This window comes from Mesoplodon mirus, assembly GCF_964341445.2.
Source record: "Mesoplodon mirus genome assembly, chromosome: 8".
NCBI lineage: Eukaryota > Metazoa > Chordata > Mammalia > Artiodactyla > Ziphiidae > Mesoplodon > Mesoplodon mirus.
In genome coordinates, this window is record NC_138984.1 from 104779816 (window position 1) to 104800679 (window position 20864).

Sequence of the window (20864 nt, forward strand, 5' to 3'; positions counted from 1 at the left end):
GACACTTGCTTCAACCTGCAAGAACCTTGAGGACATTATGCTCAGTGAAATAAGCCAGTCACAAAAGGACCAGGATTCCACTTACACTAGGAACCTGAATAGTCAAATTTATAGAGACCGAAAGTAGAAGGGTGGTTGCCAGGGGCTGGGAGGAGGCGGAATGTTTAATGGGTAAAGAATTCCAGTTTCCTACGGTGAAAAGAGTTCTGAAGATGGTTGCACAGCTATGTGAACGTACTTAAGTGTACACTTAAAAATGGTTATGTGCATTTTACCACAATCAAAAATTTTAAATTCCCGGGCTTCCCTGGTGGCGCAGTGGTTGAGAGTCCGCCTGCCGATGCAGAGGACACGGGTTCGTGCCCCGGTCCGGGAGGATCCCACGTGCCGCGGAATGGCTGGGCCCGTGAGCCATGGCCGCTGAGCCTGCGCGTCCGGAGCCTGGGCTCCGCAACAGAAGAGGCCACAACAGTGAGGGGCCCGCGTACCACAAAATAAATAAATAAATAAATAAATAAATAAATAAATAAATAAATTCCCAATCCTATTTATTGAACCTTACTTTTCACTTGTCCTTTTTTTCCCTTTCTTTCCCCATTTCAGTTAGACTGCTCTCTTCACTGTACTCCCAGTATGATACCCACTTCCTCTTGAGCCCTTGCTCCACGCAATCTTCTCTGGAATGCTCTTTCATCATCACCCATCCATTTTCAAAAGGCCGCTTGTGCTTTCGCCCCAAAGATGTCCCCTTTTCTAGATCCAACCGGGAGTCAATCCACCTTGTCATCGCTACTCCTTCAGACTACAGTCCGCTGCCTTCCCTGCACTCCACAGAGGAGTCTACACGGGGCTTTGTTTTAGCTGGGTGTCTCCAACCACAACATCTAAGCCCCCGACTATCAGGGGTAGGATCTCACAGGTCCCCCAACACACGACACCCCCCACTACCAGAAGCTCAGATACAAGAATCGAGACGGAGGGAAGCCAATTCACACTTTAACAGTGGTTTCCACGGAGCAGTGTGTAATCTCACGAAAGCTTTCAACGTCAAATTACTCGCGAGCGCAGGGGCCCGAGGCGGAACGACGGTGGGGCCTCCGGGGTCCTCAAAGGGAGCCCTGTAACTTGCACAACTTTTAACCCTCCGAGACACTCTCCCACACGTCTTCCAAGAGCAACGCGACGGGGAGACACAAGCAGCCTCATCTGTGCAGCTGCTCCAGGAAGAAAGTCTCAAGAGTCTCCGAGGCCTCCACGGAGCTGGCTCGGCTTCAAAACGGGAACAGAACCGTTAAAAAGGTGTGCTTCCGGCTCCAGCGCCCGCGCCTCCTCGAGCGGGGAAGCGGGAGCCGAGGTACGGAAAGTCGTAAGGCACAATTTCCTTCGCCCCGGACGCCCGGCCGGGGCGCGACGCGCGTAACCCAGAAGTGAAAGGCCGGTTCCTTCAGGTATTAGACACCCCCCGCCCCCACCGGAGGAAGTTCCGGCCGGACGACTTTTACACAGGCTTTCTTGGTTCCTCCTGAGCTCTACGCTCCCTGCTTTCTGGTGCCCTACTGCCATGGCCGCTTAGATCCGACCCTCCCCGCCTTGCCTGAGTTTTGCCGCAACTCCTTGGAGGCGGGGGCGAACTCCATTCTGGCCCCCCTTTCGTTAAAGAACTTTTCCCTACGGGTCCCCATCAGGGCCAACTGACGTTCTCCAAGGAGGTAAAAGCTCCTGGGACTTGCAGGTCCCGAAGCCCGGCGCAGCCAGGGCAGCGCCTGCGCGGGGGCGTTACCATAGAGAAGCAGGCGCCTCTCTGGTCTCGGTTTACACTCTCTATGGTCTAGCCGGGTCGTGGCGGTAAGGGGAAAAAAGAGAGACCGCACTGCGCAGGCGCTCTGGGCTTCTAATTTTTTTTTTTTTTTTTTTTTTTTTTTTTAATCCCCGCACCAAGCGCTTAACCTCATTGGGGTGGAGGAGAAGGCGGCGGCCGTCTGGTCTGCAGGGGCAACAGGAGCAACTAATACGGCTGTAAGTCCCCGGTTAGGGCGAGGATGTGTAGACCCCAGCCCTTCCAGGCCCCAGTACCCCCTCGCGGTGGTGGGCGCCGAGGGTGGGTGGGGGCGAGGTCCAGCGCTGTCATCCGCTCTTGGGTGCACTTTGGGGGGAGGGGGCGGCCCTTAGGTGGGAGCCGGGCGGGGAGCGGGAGGTGAGGGCTGTTTATCCAGACCGCAGGTCGCTCATCCCAGGCTGCTTTGCAGAGGGAGGGGGGCGGCTGTGGGGTGAGTCCGGCTTTGTGTGTCCCCCTCTCTTCTCCTCTCCCGGACCCCACCCCGGGCCCCCTTCCCGACCCGAGTCTCCCAGGCCGGGTGGGCGAAGCCGCGTTTGAAAAGAGCGGGGCTCGCGAGGGGAGGGGTCGAGGGGGAGAAACCCACCACAACTATAGTCACGGGCGAGTGATGGGTGTGGAGGAAGATCCGGGGGGAACGGGTCCAGGCGGGCCAGACAAAGCCGAGCGCTGGCCGGGCCGGATGCGCAGGGAGCCCGCGGTCCCTGGGCCCGCAGCGAGCTTCTTCGGAGGCTGGCAAAGTGGACAAGTGCTGAGTTAAGCCTTGTGCAGCCTCCTCAACTTGCCTTTGTTGTTCTTCGGTATTGGCAGGGACGCTCTGACGGAGAGGAGTGTGTGCTCTTGCACGTTAGCCTGGTTGGCTACAATGGAGCTAATCGCATTTTGCTTTCCCGTTTTCCGAGCCGCTCGGATGAGTCTGGGGTTTTCCAGAGTCTCACTTATTACATAATTTTTAAAAAAATACTTCTTTTTACTCCAAAAATTAAAAACAAAAATTAGAAGGAGCCTTGAAGCGTGTTTTGTTGCATCTGGGTGAGTTTCTCTGTCTTGGTGTTCGTTCATTAACTGCTGACCATCCGTAGAACCTGTGAGCTCTTTAAACATGGTACTTTGATTTGAAGATGTGGCGTCCAGAGCTTTAGATTCTCTAGTCCTTTGGGAGGCAGTGATGCAGAAGAATCAGAAGCGAGAAATAGTTGCCTGCTGCCATGTGCCTTGCACCCTATTCGGGGGCCAGAGTCCGGTATAAATGACGGCTTTAGAAATTGTTGCTTTTATTACTACTATTGTGACATTTGCCGTGCTCTTGATATGAGGAATCCTGGACTGTGGGCTCCCTTTGCTCATCCAAAGCAAAGGGAGCAGTGGAGAATAGTAACATTGCTGCAGAGACCATATAGATAAGAAAAACTACACCACAGTGTTCCAGAGTTACTGAACATTATTTATCTTCTCCATTTGCTAAGAAAGATTTAAATTTTGGTGAGCTGTTTGCTTATCCATTTTTGTAAGGTTGTGTAATTGCACCTTTTTTGGCAATTGTTACTCAGATCTCAGTTTCTATAATTCATAGTTTATCAGCTAACGTGTAGCAGTTTCAGATTTCTAAAGTTTTAATTTTTGTTGAGGAGTTTTCAGCCGTAGTTTTATATTCTCCCAGCTAAGGTTAAGCGGAGTCAGAAATCCTTTGAAGAGACTCTTGGTGGTGGAGGTGTCATATATTTTATCTCCATGTCACAATTTAAGCGGTAGTAAGTAGGGAAAAGGCCTTCGCACCTTAAATCAGTGTTAGAACTGAAAACCTTGATCTCCTAGTGTGCCAGGATTTTGGCCACAGACTCAACTTTACGTAAAAGAGGTGGGCATTTTTTTGTACTAACAGGAAGCAAAAATCTGAAGCTTGGTTTTTTATGCTTCAGTAACTACTGCGATAGAATCTCTTAAGTGTAGTTCAGATGATGGGAACTTGCTTTTTATAGAGCAAGATTTCAGATCCTTAAAATAGTTTGACAGTGATGTTGAGAAATGAATGGCCAGAAGACCATTAAGTTTATCATTCAGACGTGTTATATTTTGTTCATTGGTCTGGGATTTAGATTTTTTTCCTTCAGTCCTTTGTTAATTCTCTTTTTTTTAGGTGGCTTAATCTCACAGTTTATAAATTGGGTGAGATAGTTTTTTGGACCTGAGACATAAATTAATCTTTTCAGACTCTATTTATTCTTAAGTCTTCTACTGATAAAGTTGTAGCTTTTTAGATTGGTAGATAATACTTTTTATTTCATAGTACTGTTGGTAAATGTTATAATCATTTAAGGGATCATAAATGTTGGGCTCAGAGCTGAGTTTTGATAAGAGTTTTGATAACTGCAAGTCTGGTTGTCAGATAGTGGAAAGAATAGACAGTAGCAGAAACTAACAACTGTTTAAAGACAGACTCACTGATGATTCAGTCTTTGGTTTGTGAAATGTAATTTAAGAAAGTAAACTAAGCTTTCTTTACCCAGTACAACCAGGTCGGCATCCATAAAGAGTATGTGTGTTTGGCTGACTGACCTCTGAAAGCCTTTTCTTTTTAGCACCAGCATTTCCTGAGTGTTTCTAGCCGGGTCTTCGTCACCCCAGGGCTTTCCCGCCTCCCTTATGCTCAGACCATTACTGCCATGCTGCATGCATTTCCTCCCCAGATTCTTACGGCAGCCGCAGTCCACTTCCCCACAAGGATCCCTAAAGACGTAGCTCAGATGTGTTCAAATGGCAGCATTGCTTCCATAACACCTTTGCTGACTTTTCTCTTGTTTCTTGCTTGGAATTCTCCCGCCTCCTTGCTGGTCCCTGTTGTATCCATTATCTTCCTCCTTGGAAGATTCACTCCGGTGATTTACTTTTCTCTAGATCCTTGAGGGTTCTGGGAGTTTGTAGGACACTTTGTGCTAGCCTCTGTGCTTAGCCGACTGCACTGGTGTAACTAGTCACTGTAGAATGTGTGAAGGAATAAAGGAATGTGTCGTAACTAGAGTAACAGAATTTGAGCCTTGGAAGAGCTCTTAGAGGCCCCATAGTCCCACATCCTGCCTTTTATCTATGATATTTTGTCTTTAGCCACAAACTGCAGGCACGCTTTCCTGTCTCTGGACAGGTCTTGGTTGCTAGAAAGGTATTTTAGACTGTCTCCAAAACTGCCCCTCCCCTTTTACTTGTTGGTCTTAGTTGTAACCCCCGAAGCAACATGAATCATGTCTGTTTCTTTTCTATGAAAGAGCCTTTCAATTTCCCAGGACAGTCATCAGGCCTTCTCTAGATTTATTGATTAATTTATTAAACCCTTTCTTTAGTTAGATACCAGGGTACAACTGTACCACGAGGGTACAGTTGAAAAGACATACCCGGTCCCCGCACTTCAAGGGCTCACTCACCATCTAATAGGGAAGACAGACAAAACGGTTACGAATTGGTGTTGGTGACGCTGAAGTAGGTAAACAGCCCTAGACCCTTTGTCCCCTCATGGTTCAACCTGGTCACCACGCTCTCTTGAGACAGGTTGGTTTTGTTAGGGTCCTTTAAATGCGATGTTTGAAATAAAGCAGAATTTATTTATACTGACCAGAGTATCCAGTTACTGTTGTAGGTTAGGAAACTGTATCAAGGATTTTCAAACTTTGTTGTGCTTTCTGGCTCTGCCACTTGCTAGCCCTGTGCCTTTGGGCCATGGGCCAGTGAAATCATCTCTTTGTATTTCAGTGATTACCTCTATAAAAGGAGGGTGGAGGGAGGGCAAGGTTAACAGTAGTATCTACTTACAGGACTGTGCGAGGATTAAGTGAGATAATGTATGTAAGATGCTGAGAACAGTGACTGGTGTGTACTGAGTGGGTATATGGAATTCCTGTCATGTATTCATGGTGGCAGTTAACATTAATAACAGCGTAATAATAATAGCAGTAATCAGGTCACCAGAATCACTTGGAGAGCTTCTTAAAATACAGGTGGCCGGGTCTTATTTATCCACAGCTACCCAGAGATTTTGGTTAGTTCAGTCTGCGTGGGGTCTGGGCAGCCATAGTTTTTATGTATTTGTTTGTTTGTTTATTTATTTTTGGCTGTGTTGGGTCTTCGTTGCTACACGCAGGCTTTCTCTAGTTGCTGCGAGCGGGGGCTACTCTTCGTTGCGGTGCGCAGGCTTCTCATTGCGGTGGCTTCTCTTGTTGTGGAGCACGGGCTCTAGGCCTACAGGCTTCAGTAGTTGTGGCACACGGGCTCAGTAGTTGTGGCTCGCGGGCTCTAGGCACGCGGGCTCAGTAGTTGTGGCGCACGGGCTTAGTTGCTCCGTGGCATGTGGGATCTTCCCGGACCAGGGCTCGAACCCATGTCCCCTGCATTGGCAGGTGGATTCTTAACCAGTGTGCCACCAGGGAAGCCTGTGGGCAGCCATAGTTTAACAATCCCCAGGTAATTCTTAAAAACCCAGTTTGAGAATCCTGCATTCTCTATTAATTTTGTCAGTGATTACATTTGCTTTTACAAATTAAAAAAAATGACCAAGAAGTAGACTAATAGATTCTCCTGAAAGATTTGAACATCCGGATAAAGGGACAGGCCTGGCCCCAGACCCTGGGCCCCTTGGGAGGCATATCCGCTTATTATTGGTTTGGAGTGTACCTCCTAAACACGGTTGGTTACCCTTGTTTGTAGCTGCATGTATATGAACGTCTTTATAATACTAATAGCCAGATTCAAGGGAACAAACCCTGGATTTTCAAAGCACTTGTACATTCATAATCTTTGTTTCCTTCAAAATCCTGTGAGGTAGGCAGAGAAGATACCATCATTATCCTATCAATTGACAGATGAGAACCCAAGACCTGCAAGTTAAATCCCAGTACATGATAGAACTAGGATGCGAACTGGGCCTTCTGTTTCTCACCTAATGTTGTTTTCATGTAAATTGTCTCCTAGCTGCATGAGTTTGTTACCTTATATTGAAGTTGTGGTTCTGAAGTCCTCTGATCTTTGCCACGTGAATAGCTGCCAAACCAGATTTCCTCCTTTCTTTTAGTGTGTTTATATTTGCTTTTTAAAAAATGTAAATTTAAGTTTAATAGTTACCATATCTGGGGGCGGGGGTGGTGGTGGGATGAATTGGGGGATTGGGATTGACATGTATACACTAATATGTATAAAATAGGTAACTAATAAGAACCTGCTGTATAAAAAAAATAAAATAAAATTCAAATTAAAAAAATAGTCACCATATCTGTTAAGATTTATCTTTTTCTGAAAAAAAGCCTAGAACTGGCCTCGTGGCCATCTTGTTACCATGGCACATTTGGGTGTGTTTATCTTCGTTCAGGATGGCTGAGGTCAGTGAATCCACTTTCCAGCTCTCTAGAATGGTTGTCCAGTTAACTTTCCAAGTAGAATCAGTTAAATTTACTTAGAATCCTATTACAGTGATACGGCAATAATACAAAAAGTTGAGAGGCCAGAGGGGGAAAACCCATGTCAAGCTGTCCTAACACAAGGTCTTGTCTTTTCATTTATTTTTAAACATTCATGTGACTCGCTTTTTTAAAAATTAAAATTTTTTTTTATTTTATACTTTTTGGTTGCATTGGGTCTTCGTTGCTGTGCGCGGGCTTTTCTCTAGTTGCAGTGAGCGGGGGCTACTCTTCGTTGTGGTGCATGGGCTTCTCACTGCGGTGGCTTCTCTTGTTGCGGAGCACGGGCTCAGTAGTTGTGGCTCGTGGGCTCTAGAGCGCGGGCTCAGTAGTTGTGGTGCATGGGCTTAGTTGCTCCGCGGCATGTGGGATCCTCCTGGACCAGGGCTCGAACCCGTGTCCCCTGCATTGGCAGGTGAATTCTTAACCACAGCTCCACCAGGGAAGTCCCTTTTTTTGTATTTATTGAAGTAGAATTGACATACAATAGTATATTAGTTCCCAGGTTTGCAACGTAATGATTCAATATTTTTGTATATTGTGAAGTCATCACCGCAGTAAGTCAAGATCCATCACCCTACAGAGTTATAGAATTTTTTCTTTGTGATGAGAACTTCTAAGATCTACTCTCTTAGCACCTTTCAAATATGCAGCACAGTACTATTAACTATGGTCATCATACTGTGCATTATAACCCCAGGACTTATTTATTTACAACTGGAAGTTTGCACCTTTTGATGGCCTTCACCCGTCCCCCCCCACCACAAGGTTTTTGCTTAATGCGTCACCCTTTAAAGCTGTCCATATGTCCATGCTTTTTAGTAAGTAATTTTAGGTCTTGCGTGTTTTTGAATAGTTTCCGTGTAATGACATAGTACACATCATTTAAATTTTTAATAGCTTTGTCGTATTTGAGTTGATATGGCACATTTTGGTAAACTGGGATCCTTGACAGGCACGTTATCTTTTTTTTTTTTTTGATATTATATATACAACGGTGGCTTTCTTTCTTTTTTTTTTGCATGTAGTTTGCTGCTTTTGTGTTGTTTCCTTCAGATCAATTTTAAGAAGTGAGAATATTGGGTGACTTTTGATACATACTGCCTGATTGCTGACCAAAAAGTTGAACAAGGTAATAATTTCCTAAGCAATTTAAGGGTGTTTGACAAAAATTTTACCAACTTCTGGTAATATGATTTAAGTCATTTTTTTTGTTGTTCTTTTTGTTCCTGTGAGAGGTGCAGAACATGCAGGTTGAATTGAATATCACCTACAGGTGATCTCTCTGCATTGCCAAAGCTAGTGCGTTTTCGACAGGTGTGGAGGAAAACGCAGGCCTTACTTTATGGGGCGGACCGGTCTGTTTGCCAACATCAGAAGGTAGCCTTGTAACATCTCCGTGCCTTCCCTTTTCAACTGTTTCTTTACACAGTTGTGCTCAAGGGCCCTGCCTGAAATATTTAGCAATCAGAGTGTCTGGCGGTGGGGGTGAGGCATCTGTGTCTAGCAGATTTCCCAAGTGATTCTGAGGCCACCAGCGTTGGAGAGCTGCCTCAGGTCCACCTCCTAGCTGATTTCCTGCTGCGCTTCTCCACAGAGCGTGTCTCTCCTGCTGGTAAAGGCAGGGCTCTGTTGTGAACAGAGGCCTGTTGTACAGAGAGAGTGAATTGTGTAGCCGCGCCCTTCCTAACGTGGAGTGGCTGGGTTCATTCTGTGAACAATAAGCCAGTCTTTCTAAGAGTTTGAACTGCATAGAAACAGCTCCTTCTCTGAAGTCTGCGTTTTATTTAAGTTCTGGTAAGTCATAGAATTCTCCAGATCCAAGCCATGTCCTGCTCAGCCTTTGGTTGCCTCTGGGGTGGTAAACAGACCTCTCGTCCCAATAGCAACAGCCATCATACACTGAACACCCACCACCTGCCAGGCACTAGGCTGGGTGCTGTAGGAGTACTTTTGTCAGGTCTTATGTCAACGTTTAAAGGTAGATGCTGTTTTCATTTCGTAATGAGAGGAAGCTGAAGCTTCGTTAGAGCACTTGAGTAATGTGTCCATGGTCACACAGCTGCAGAGTAGCAGAGTTTGGCTCTTGGATTCTTCACCTTCCTTTCCACTTATCTCTGTTTTTTTCCAGCACAGGTTATTCTTCCTGCATGGAAGGTCACTGGGCTGCCTTGTGGGAAAGTCTGCTTGCAGCATCCGGCAGCATCTGGAGAGGCCTCTTCACTGGTCAGCAAGGATGTAGAGATGCAGGCTTCCCACTAAGGTTTCCATGAGGGTTAGTCAGATCTGGGGACCTACAGTCCATTTTGGATTTGAGTCCCTGATTTGAAATCTACCCTTGGGCAATCCAGACTCCTAAAGACTTTATAGAAACTTTTTATTTTTCTTTTTATTGTAGTAAAATATATACAATATAAAATATGCCATTGTAACCATTTTTAAGTATATAATTCAGTGGCATTAATGACATTCACATTGGGTAACAGTCACCACAAGCTGCTTCCAACTCTTTTCCATCACCCCAAACAGAAACTCTGTAACTATTAGGCAGTAAATCCCTGTTGGTCCCTCTTCCTCAGCCCCTGGTAACTTCTAATATTCTAGTTCTATGAATTTGCCTATTCTAGATATTTCATATAAATGGAGTAATATATGTCCTTTTATGACTGGTTTATTTCACTTAACGTAATGTTTTCAAGGTTCATTTATGTTGTAGCCTGTGTCAGAATGTTATTCCTTTGTAATTGCTGAATACTATTCTGTTGTATGGATATTGTACATTTTATTTATCCTTTACCTGCTGATGGAACTTGGGTTGTTTCCACTTTCTGACTGTTGTGACTCATGTTGTAATGTATGTTGGTTTACAAATTTCTGTTTGAGTCTTTTTTTCAATTCTAGGTATATACCTAGGAGTAGAATTACTGGATCCTGTGGTAATTCCATGTTTAGCTTTTTGAGGAACTGCCAGACTTTTTCCACAGTGGCTGTACATTTTTACGTTCCCGACAGCATCGTACAAGGGTTTCAGTTTCTCCATGTCCTTGTCAACACTTGTTATCCTCTCTTTGTTTTTGTTTTTAAAATTATAGCTATCCTAGTAGATGTGAAGTAGTATCTCACTGTGGTTTTGATTTGCATTTCCCTAATGACTGAGATGTTGAGCATCTTTTCTTGTGCTCGTTGGCTATTTGTATATCTTCTTTGGAGAAATATCCATGTATCTGTGCAAGTCCTTTGCCCATTTTATTTTTTTAGATTGAAGTATAGTTAATTTACAATGTTGTGTTAGTTTCTGGTATACAGCAAAGTGATTCAATTATACATATATATATTTTCATATTCTTTTCCATTATCGCTTATTACAAGATAATGAGTATAGTTCCCTATGCAATACAGTAGGACCTTGTTGTCCTTTGCCCATTTATTTATTTATTTATTTATTTATTTATTTTTTTGCTGTACGCGGGCCTCTCACTGTTGTGGCCTCTCCCGTTGCGGAGCACAGGCTCCGGACGCACAGGCTCAGCGGCCATGGCTCACGGGCCCAGCCGCTCCGCGGCATATGGGATCCTCCCAGACCGGGGCACGAACCCGTATCCCCTGCATCGGCAGGCGGACTCTCAACCACTGCGCCACCAGGGAGGCCCCTTTGCCCATTTTTAAATTGGATTGTGTGTCTTTTTGTTTTTGAGTTTTAGGAGTTCTTACGTATTCTGAATATTAAACTCTTAACAGATATGTGATTTGCAGATCTTTTCTCCCATTTATTCTATAGGTTGTCTTTTTACTTTCTTGATAACATATGTTCTTTGCTGCACAAAAGTTTTTAATTTTGATGAAGTCCAATTAATGTATTTTTTCTTTTGCTCCTTATGCTTTTAGTGTGATATCTAAGGATCTATTGCCAAATCTAAGGTCTTGGCGATTTACTCTCGTGTTTTCTTCTTAGAGTTTTATAGATCTAGCTCTTCCATTGAGGTTGTTGGCCCATTTTGAGTTAGTTTGTATAAATAGTGTGAGATAGGGCTCTAACTTCGTTGTTTTGCATGTGGATGTCCAGTTGTCCCAGCACCGTTTGTGGAAGACTAATGACGACTGTACTTATCTTCTGTATCACTCAGTTGGTGTTTCTGTTTTTCTTTGGGTTTTTGACTTTCACCGCCTGCCCTCCTCAACCTCAACACCCTCCCACCCTGCCTTGTTTTCTTCCCTTGAGACAGGATTCAGGGATGTTGCGTGTGTATTGCAGCTTTGCTACTTGACGTGTAAGATACACTTAGTGAATGTGAGTTCCCTTTCTTTAGATTTTGTATAGTTACTTTTAAGTCTCCTGTGTTCAGATATAGATTATAAGGACCTTCAGAGTAGATTATATATCTCTGTTTTTCAATTTCCAACCTTCTTTTGTCCCCCATTCACTCTAGTGCCCAGTCCAGTACTGTGTTAAGTGATGTGCTTGACTTTTATTGACTGAATTGTGAAGCTAAACATAGATCTTTGTGAATACATTTGGGTAATTGCAGAAAATTATTCTTTTTTTTTTTGGGCAGGTGGGGCTGTACCACGCAGCTTGTGGGATCTTAGTTCCCCAACCAAGGACTGAGCCAGGGCCCACGACAGTGAAAGGGCCAAGTCTTAACTACTGGACCGCCAGGGAATTCCCAGAAAATTATTCTTAAAAGAATAATGATCAGTATATTATAAAGTTCTTTAAGAGTTTAAGTTCAGGTCCTTTTAAGTCATTTTCCAAATGTGGGGATTAATCATAGTATTGTGCCTTTTAAATGCCTTAGGAATTTTTTTGTATGTGACGTTAGCTATATGGATAAATGTCCAGCTGCATAATACAGTGTTCATTTCATGGATGATTAAAACATTTTTAACTTGTTATTTAAGATTATGATGAGTTTTAAATTGGGAATTTTACTCATTTTAGGTGTGATTTTGTATATCTGGACCCTGCCTTTTCATTTTTGACAGATGCTCTTTTTTAAAAAATAAATTCATTTATTTATTTTTGGCTGCGTTGGGTCTTCGTTGCTGCGCGCGGGCTTTCTCTAGTTGCGGCGAGCGGGGGCTACTCTTCGTTGCAGTGCGCAGGCTTCTCATTGTGGTGACTTCTCATTGTTGCAGAGCACAGGCTCTAGAGCGCGGGGGCTACAGTAGTTGTGGCACGCGGGCTCAGTAGTTGTGGCTTACGTGTTCTAGAGATCAGGCTCAGTAGTTGTTGTGCATGGGCTTAGTTGCTCCGTGGCATGTGGGGTCTTCCCGGACCAGGGCTCGAACCCATGTCCCTGGCATTGGCAGGCGGATTCTTAACCCCTGTGCCACCATGGAAGTCCCAACAAATGCTTTTAATTTCAAAAATTATTTTGAATTTGTATACAATGAGTGTATATTACTTTTCTAACGAGAGAATTAAGTATCATTAGAAAATCTTCTTTTGCCTAGAAATCTGAAAAGTTAACTAGTGGACAAGTATCTGATCTTTCTCTCTGGGTCCGTATTATCAGATTTCCCTCCATCACACTCTTTAGTGTTCAGTAGGGTCTAATGTTACTTGTCCTAAGTGATCAGACCTCCCTTGGGAGTCCATTTTGTAATCTGCCATCCAGATATCAGGGAGGGGAAGGCTCATTTTAAAGGTTGGCCTTTGGTGTTTTGTTTTCCAGTAGGTTTTGACTCCTAAGTAGATATTCCTTAGCTTCTTGTTATAAACACTTATCATGAGATACTGGTTATTCATCGTTGGGGGGGCAGGTAGGAAGGAGAGATGCTATTTTCTTTTGCTACCTCTGGCCTTATTTATGGAGAATTTGGGCCTGGTATGTATCTAAACCTAAGGCTATATCTTTGTCTAAAAAGTTTGACTTAAGAAGTATTTTTATCACTTAATAGATCACCCTCCAGACATAGGATCCCATTCTGAGGAGGGTGGCCCTTTCAAAAGAAATGCTCTCCTGCCAAGCTCGTGATGCAGGCTGACGGGGTGCTACTTCAGCCTGTTGCTGATTGAACTCGCCTGTTGGTAGCCATTGCCTGTGGCCTGTGACTGCGTTTATAAAGGGAACACGATGGGAAAAGCTTTTCTTACTCTCATTCACTTCAGAATTTGGAGTAGATTTCGGAAATTGCCACAGAAGCATTTGTTTAGACAGTGTAACAGTATTTAGCCAAATTGTGTAGTAATGGTTTTGTGGAATCATGAAAGCGTGACTAAGCCCTGGAAGATGAGGCGCACCTTGTAGTCATTTGCTCGCTAGATCTGTTTTGGGTGGCGTGGGTGACCGGAGGGGACACAGAAGCTGTGTACATAGGTGTTCATGAGGAATGGACCTAAAACACTGAAAGCCCTTAAGGAAAACCACTGCTGTTAAAATGAGAGAGTTTTTCTGGGATGTATCTGGGTAATTAGTAGAGAATGCACTATGAACTCTGATGAGAATCTTCAACAGACTTCACTGTGTGCCTGAGGACAGAGAGCAGGGCTGTCAGCCCTGTTCCCAGAGAGCTCTGCCCCCAAGGCAGCGGGACAAGCAAGGAGTCCCCAGGTGAGCGTGCTGAGTTCAGTGTGGAAGGCTGAAGCGGGAAGGGCTTCTCGTGCGGCAGTGGGGAAGGATGTGTCCCTTCCTGTTTTCCTCGGAAGGTTGTGAAGCCCTGAACAGGTCCACAGCCCCCTGGCTGTACACTCTGGGGCCTGGCTGTTGCCTTCCATTTATGAGAGAGCTATGTTGGCTGGAGATGGAGCTTGTGACAGGGGACAAGGAGCCTGACTCTTGGCCATGTTAACCCCACAGTCTAATGTTGTGAAGTGGCCAAGAAAGCACCCTAGCTGAGAGAAGGCTGAAACTAGCCTCTCACAGAGAACCCTGGGTCTTAATAAAATCCGGACTCTTCTATTTTACTGGAATCATCAACTGATCAGTCATTCTGTTTTGGAATTTTGGGGGTGGAGTTAGACAGTATGCTTTTGGGAAATTGGTTGCTATTGAGATTGCATATGGATAGTTATGAAATTATTAAACTTATGTAATTTTTATTGTAGTCACAAGCTTATTACATGCATTATTGGCTGTAAAAATTTTTTTAAAGCATACCTCAGGGGTATTCTCGTGCGCCTGCAGTTTCCTTTCATCTTGTTTAAGTTACCTAGAAAGGAGAGATAGAACTGCTAGTTAAATGCATTAAAAATTTTAAATTATAAAATATTTATTTTTTGAACAGTTAATACATACACATGATTTAAAGATTAGGTTCCCTCCTCTGCTGTCTGCCATCTACCCTTCCCTGGAGACACTAATGTTATTAATTATATGTATGACAAAGTGCATATATATCTATGCCTTCCCTCACTCTCTTTTCTTGCACAGATGGTAGACTACTGAATTTTGCTTTTTGCTTTTTTTTTTTTTGCTGTGTTGGGTCTTCGTTTCTGTGCGAGGGCTTTCTCTAGTTGTGGCAAGCGGGGGCCACTCTTCATCGCGGTGCACGGGCCTCTCACTATTGCGGCCTCTCTTATTGTGGAGCACAGGCTCCAGACACGCAGGCTCAGTAGTTGTGGCTCACGGGCCTAGTTGCTCCGCGGCATGTGGGATCCTCCCAGACCAGGGCTCGAACCCGTGTCCCCTGCATTAGCAGGCAGATTCTCAACCACTGCGCCACCAGGGAAGCCCAGCTGTTTGCTTTTTTTTTTTTTTTTTACTTAATATATCTTGGAAATCAGTCTATGTCAGTATCAATACATTAAAGGCTTCTTCATAGTTTTTTGAAAATGAAGAGTATGGCTGAATAGTATGCCATTGTATGGCATACCATAATTTACCCAGCCCTCTACTAAGGAACATTTAGTTTTTTCCAGTCTTTTGCATTTATAAAACTATGCTATAAAGAATAATCCTATAATAATTTATTTTGCATGTATATGAATGAATTCCTGTAAGTCGACATTTTGGGTTGAATGTTATGTGTCATTAAACTTTTGAGAGATATTGCCGAATTACACATCTTAGAGGTTTTAACAAAACCCGGCTGGCGATAAGAGAATCCTGTAGTTAGTACACTTAAAAACGTATTTTATAGAAACGTAGGACCTAAAAGTAATTTTGTAGACGTGTATGACGCTGTCTTGTGTTATTTTTGAATTAAAACACGGCTGTAGTTCAGTGATCAAAAACTAATTGAGCACTTTTCTTCTCATTACTTGTGTGTTTTTGTTTTTTGCCTGCCTTTGATTTTGCAGGAATTTCATGGCTGGAAGAGCTTCAGAAATACACTTTGCTTCCCCATAGCTGTTACCAGTGCTGCCTGCTAGAGATGAGTATACTAGAGGTGGACAATTTGCTGAATAACTAGCTTTTTAAATGTTTTCCGGTTGTTTGTAGTAACTGATGATGGCTGTGGCTTCAGGATTATGGTTCTTTTTGACTTTACAAATAACTTTCTGGGATTTATTGGACGCAATATGCTTATAGTAGAAAGAATATGAACATCTTAATGTTTTGAAATGTATATTTCCTTTGACGGGATACTGTATGTACATGGTTAAAAAAGTTTAAAAGGTGCCCAAGGATAGAGAGTGAAATGTAAGCCTTCCTCCACCCTTTTTATCATTCTTCCACATCCCATTCCCAGAGGCAGCCGCCGCTTCTAGCTTCTTGACTGGTCTTCCAGATAATCTGTGCGTGTGCAGGCTGGCAGCATTGCTCTGTTAGGACCACTGTTATTTTTTATTTTTTTTTAACATCTTTATTGGAGTATAATTGCTTTACAATGGTGTGTTTCTGCTTTATAACAAAGTGAATCAGTTATACACTGTTATTTTTAACATTTTTTTTCTTTTTTAATTTTTTATTGACATACAGTTGATTTACAGTGCCGTGTTAGTTTCGTGTGTACAGCAAAGTGATACAGTTACACATATATTTTTCATATTCTTTTCATTATGGTTTATTACAGGCTATTTAATATAGTTCCCTGTGCTATACAGTAGGTCCTTATTGTTTATTTTATATATAGTAGTGTGTATCTGTTAATCCCAAACTCCTAATTCATCCCTCCCCACCCCCTTTCCCCTTTGGTAACCGTAAGTTTGTTTTCTATGTCTGTGAGTCTGTTTCTGTTTCGTAAATAAGTTCATTTGTGTCATATTTTAGATTCCACATATAAGTGATATCATGATATTTGTCTTTCTTTGTCTGACTTACTTCAATTAGTATGAGAATGTCTAGGTACATCCATGTTGCTGCAAATGGCATTATTTCATTCTTTTTTCGGCTGAGTAGTATTTCATTGTATATATGTACCACATCTTCTTTATCCATTCATCTGTCGATGGACATTTAGGTTGCTTCCACGCCTTGGCTATTGTAAACAGTGCTGCTGTGAAAATTGGGGTGCATGTATCTTTTCAAATTAGAGTTTTTGTCTTTTCCGAATATATGCCCAGGAGTGTGGGATTGCTGGATCATATGGTTAACTCTATTTTTAGTTTTTAAAGGAACGTCCATACTGTTTTCTGCAGTGGCTGCACCAGTTTACATTTCCAGCAGCCCTGTAAGAGGGTTCTGTTTTCTCCACACCCTCTCCAGCATTTATTATTTGTAGACTTTTTGATGATGGTCATTCTGACCGGTGTGAGGTGATATCTTGTTGTAGTTTTGATTTGCATTTCTCTAATAATTAGCGATATTGAGCATCTTTTCATGTGCCTATTGGCCATCTTTATGTCTTATTTGGAGAAATGTCTCTTTAGGTCTTCTGGCTGTTTTTTTTTTTTTTTTTTTTTTTTTGCGGTACGCAGGCCTCTCACTGTTGTGGCCTCTCCCATTGCGGAGCACAGGCTCCGGACGCACAGGCCCAGTGGCCATGGCTCACGGGCTCAGCCGCTCCGCGGCATGTGGGATCTTCCCGGACTGGGCACGAACCCGCGTCCCCTGCATCGGCAGGCGGACTCTCAACCATCGCGCCACCAGGGAAGCCCCTGGCTGTTTTTTGATTGGGTTGTTTGTTTTTTTATTATTGAGTTGTAAGAGCTGTTTGTATATTTTGGATATTAACCCCTTTTCGGTCGTATTGTTTGCAGATATTTCCTTGCATTCTGTAGGTTGTCTTTTCATTTTGTTTATGGTTTCCTTTGCTGTGCAAAAGCTTGTAAGTTTGATTAGGTCCCATTTGTTTATTTTTGTTTTTATTTCTGTTGTCTTGGAAGCCTGACCTAAGAAAACATTGGTACGATTTATGTCAGAAAACATTTTGCCATGTTCTCTTCTAGGAGTTTTATGATGTCATGTCTTATATTTAAGTCTCTAATCCGTTTTTAGTTTGTATGTATGGTGTGAGGGAGTGTTCTAACTTCATTGATTTACATGCGGCTGTCCAGCTTTCCCAGCACCATTTGCTGAAGAGACTGTCTTTTCTCCATTGTATATTCTTACCTCTTTTGTCGAAGATTAATTAACTATAGGTGTGTGGGTTTATTTCTGGGTTTAACATGTATTTTTAAAAATTATATAAACAGTACATTTTCATTGTAGAAAATAAGAGTGTTAATGCTTTGGTATGTTTCTTTCCATACTTTTTCTGTGTACCAAGAATATAAGTGACTACTTTTTATTTTACAAACAAAAAGGACATCAGAAACATGGAGTTTTCTAGTTTGCTTTTTTCACTAAACTGATTGTAGATATTTTTCCAGGGCAATAAGAACACATTTTTACTTTGGTTTTCAATGATTGAGTGGTATGCTATTGTTTGGATGTACTGTAATTTCTTTCCGAATTTCCTGTTCTTGAACACTTATTTTCATTACAAAGTCTTTTTCACGAACAGCTGCAGTGAACAACTTGATATATACATTTTAGAATACTTAACAAATTATTTCCTTAGATGAATTCTTAGATTTGGACCTGTTGGCTCAAGACATAGTTAAAGGTTATTGATAGAGGTTTCCAAATTGCCCTAGATAGTTATGAATTTTACTCTCATCAGCAGTGTATTAAAATGTGTATTTGATTATATTCAATTACATTCTTTTTAAAAAAATATTAATTAATTAATTATTTTTTGACTGCGTTGTGTCTTTGTTGCTGCACGCAGGCTTTCTCTAGTTGCGGTGAGCGGGGGCTGCTCTTCGTTGCAGTGCATGGGCTTCTCATTATGGTGACTTCTCTTGTTGCGGAGCACAGGCTCTAGGTGCGTGGGCTTCAGTAGTTGTGGCACGTGGGCTCAGTAGTTGTGGCTCGCGGGCTTTAGAGTGCAGGCTCAGTAGTTGTGGCTCACGGGCTTTGTTGCTCCGTGGCATGTGGGATCTTCCTAGACCAGGTCTCGAACCTGTGTCCCCTGCATTGGCAGGTGGATTCTTAACCACTGCACCACCAGGAAGTCCTCAATTATGTTCTTAAGTGATTTTTTTTTGTTTAAATGTAGGACTAGAGTTAGGTTCTTAGGCATTTTAAAGAAAACCATGTTAGTGATGAGTAGGAATAAGTCAGTGTTGGAAAAATATTGAGGTAATCACAACTCAGTTTGGAAATCGAGCATCTGTATGTACAGTTCAGTACATACTAATATAGACAAGGAACAGATCTCTTTTTGTGCTTTTCTTTTGGATTTTTTTTCCTGAATCCATAAAATATGAATGTAAAAAGGTTATTGTAGTAATAGCAGTGTTCTGTTATAATTGATCTGAGAAATATAGCAAAATTTCCCTAGCTGTTACGTGTAAGCTTAGTAGAGTACAGATTTCAAGTCTATATGCTTGAAATCTGGTTGAATGGTGGGTGGGTAGGAAGCCGTATGTGAAGCTGTGTTTTCAGTGTTTCCAGTCCATCAGATTCTGCGTCTTCAGTCTGAATCTTCCTGGACCAAGGAATAGAAGCAAGGGAAACGATTTGAGCGTGAGACACAGTAGCAGAGCATGTGTTTTCATGGCAGTGCACGCCTAAGACAGAGCTTTACACAGGGGTGACCTTATGTTTATTTCATCGTTGTTGTCTTTCCTTTTTCTCTACGAAGGCGTCATCAGAAAAGTAGCTAATCTTCCAGGAAAGCACCTTGATGTCCTGTTGGAATAGATCCTTCACTTGTCTTTCCCTCCCCAGTGGACCTGGAATTCATTGACGGCTTGGCTGGCACATTAGGTATTTAAGGAACTTTAGGAAACTAGGACCAAGAGCCTGTCCACATCATGTACATCTTTTCACTTTTTTCCTCTTTTCATTTTGGCATAGTTATAGATTCACAAGAAGAGGCAAAAATAATACAGAGGGTTTCTCTTCACCATTCACCTAGTTTCCTCCAATGGTTATATGTTACCCTTTTTCTTCTCTCTCTTTCCTATTTTTGATCAGCCCTTTGGCATCTGTGGGAAATACTGAGCTCTCTGAGCTAACGATTGCCGATTGCTCTCCTAGGTTTACTTCTGGGGGTGCATACGGTTCTTCCTCTTCCTTTGTTCCTCGTTTCTGGAACCCCTGCTTAGTATGTGTGCTGTGCCGGGACAGGTTGCTTCTCTCTGTTCAGGCTCTTGTGCTCTAATTTTGGGATCATTAAGTGTGGTGAATATATCCTTCCTGTGTAGGTCTTTTTCCTAAGTTATATATACTCAGGTCTAAAGTACTGAGACTTGTGTGTATTCTTGGTGAGAAGCAGCAGCTGTGACTTGGTGGAAATAGCCCTGGATTTGGAATTAGAAGCCCAGGTTCAAATATTGATTCTGTTTCATACTTGTGTGACCCTGGAAGTTACTTTGCTTCTGAATCTGTGAAATAGGCATGACAGTAACGATCTTACAGAGGTTTTGTTGGGGAATAAAGAAGGTGGCATTTTTATAATCACTTAGTGCATTAGAAAGCGCTATTTCAAATGTGAAGTACCTACGCTTATTTTAAATTGCTGAAATGAAACCCAAAATTTAAACCACTGCTGCAGTACTTCTTAGCTTGACTTCTTTATTCAGTAAAAGAGAAAAACTCTGCTTTTATATCCCAAGCTTCTTACACCTTCTGTCTTCACATTGAATAACCCGTACTTAATAAGGTTTTCTTTTTTTCCACTGGGTGTAACCCAGCTCCCTTGGGAAATTTGGGATAGCCATGTCAGCTGTCACGCTATCAAATGACATATCAAATGCCCTGCTCTCTTATTTACCTAAGTCTGGAGATTTTATGTGTCAGAAACCTGTTAGAAAATCTCTCGTGTGGGTATATGTGCTCTTTTCTGCTTACCTTTTTAGTAGGTTTCACTCTTAGAAACCAGCCCTTAATATGGTGCTAGAAACTGAGATTTTTATTTTTAAAGGGGAGACCTGATTTTTATTTATATACATTTATAAATATATATATGGAATAAGTAGTCAGTATAAAAGTGGGGGATAATATGAAAAATTTAAGATGTCCATAACTGGCAATTTTTTTCTTAAATGTGATCTAGTTGCAGATAAACTCTTTTAAATCATTAAGGGACAGATTATCTATAGAACAGCACAGCCAAGAACAGTGAATGCACACTGTTCTCAAGAGCATGTGAAACATTCTCCAGGATAGATTATATGTTATGCCATAAAACAAGACTCAATAAACTTAAAAGGACGG

The 20864-nt window shown here is 42.5% G+C and overlaps 1 protein-coding gene across 4 annotated transcripts in view; it reads left to right on the plus strand.

Moving 5' to 3' along the window:
- The first annotated feature begins 1351 nt into the window (after positions 1 to 1351).
- Positions 1352 to 20864, plus strand: part of CLASP1 (cytoplasmic linker associated protein 1) — a 268685-nt gene continuing 249172 nt past the window's right edge. For 2 of the 4 annotated variants that reach the window (XM_082630777.1, XM_082630780.1), the window contains exon 1: positions 1919 to 2016. The gene's annotated coding sequence lies outside the window, so the exon portion shown is untranslated. Of the gene's footprint in view, positions 1449 to 1918; positions 2017 to 20864 lie in introns of those variants that run through there. The other 2 variants (XM_082630779.1, XM_082630778.1) reach the window with 2 other exon arrangements.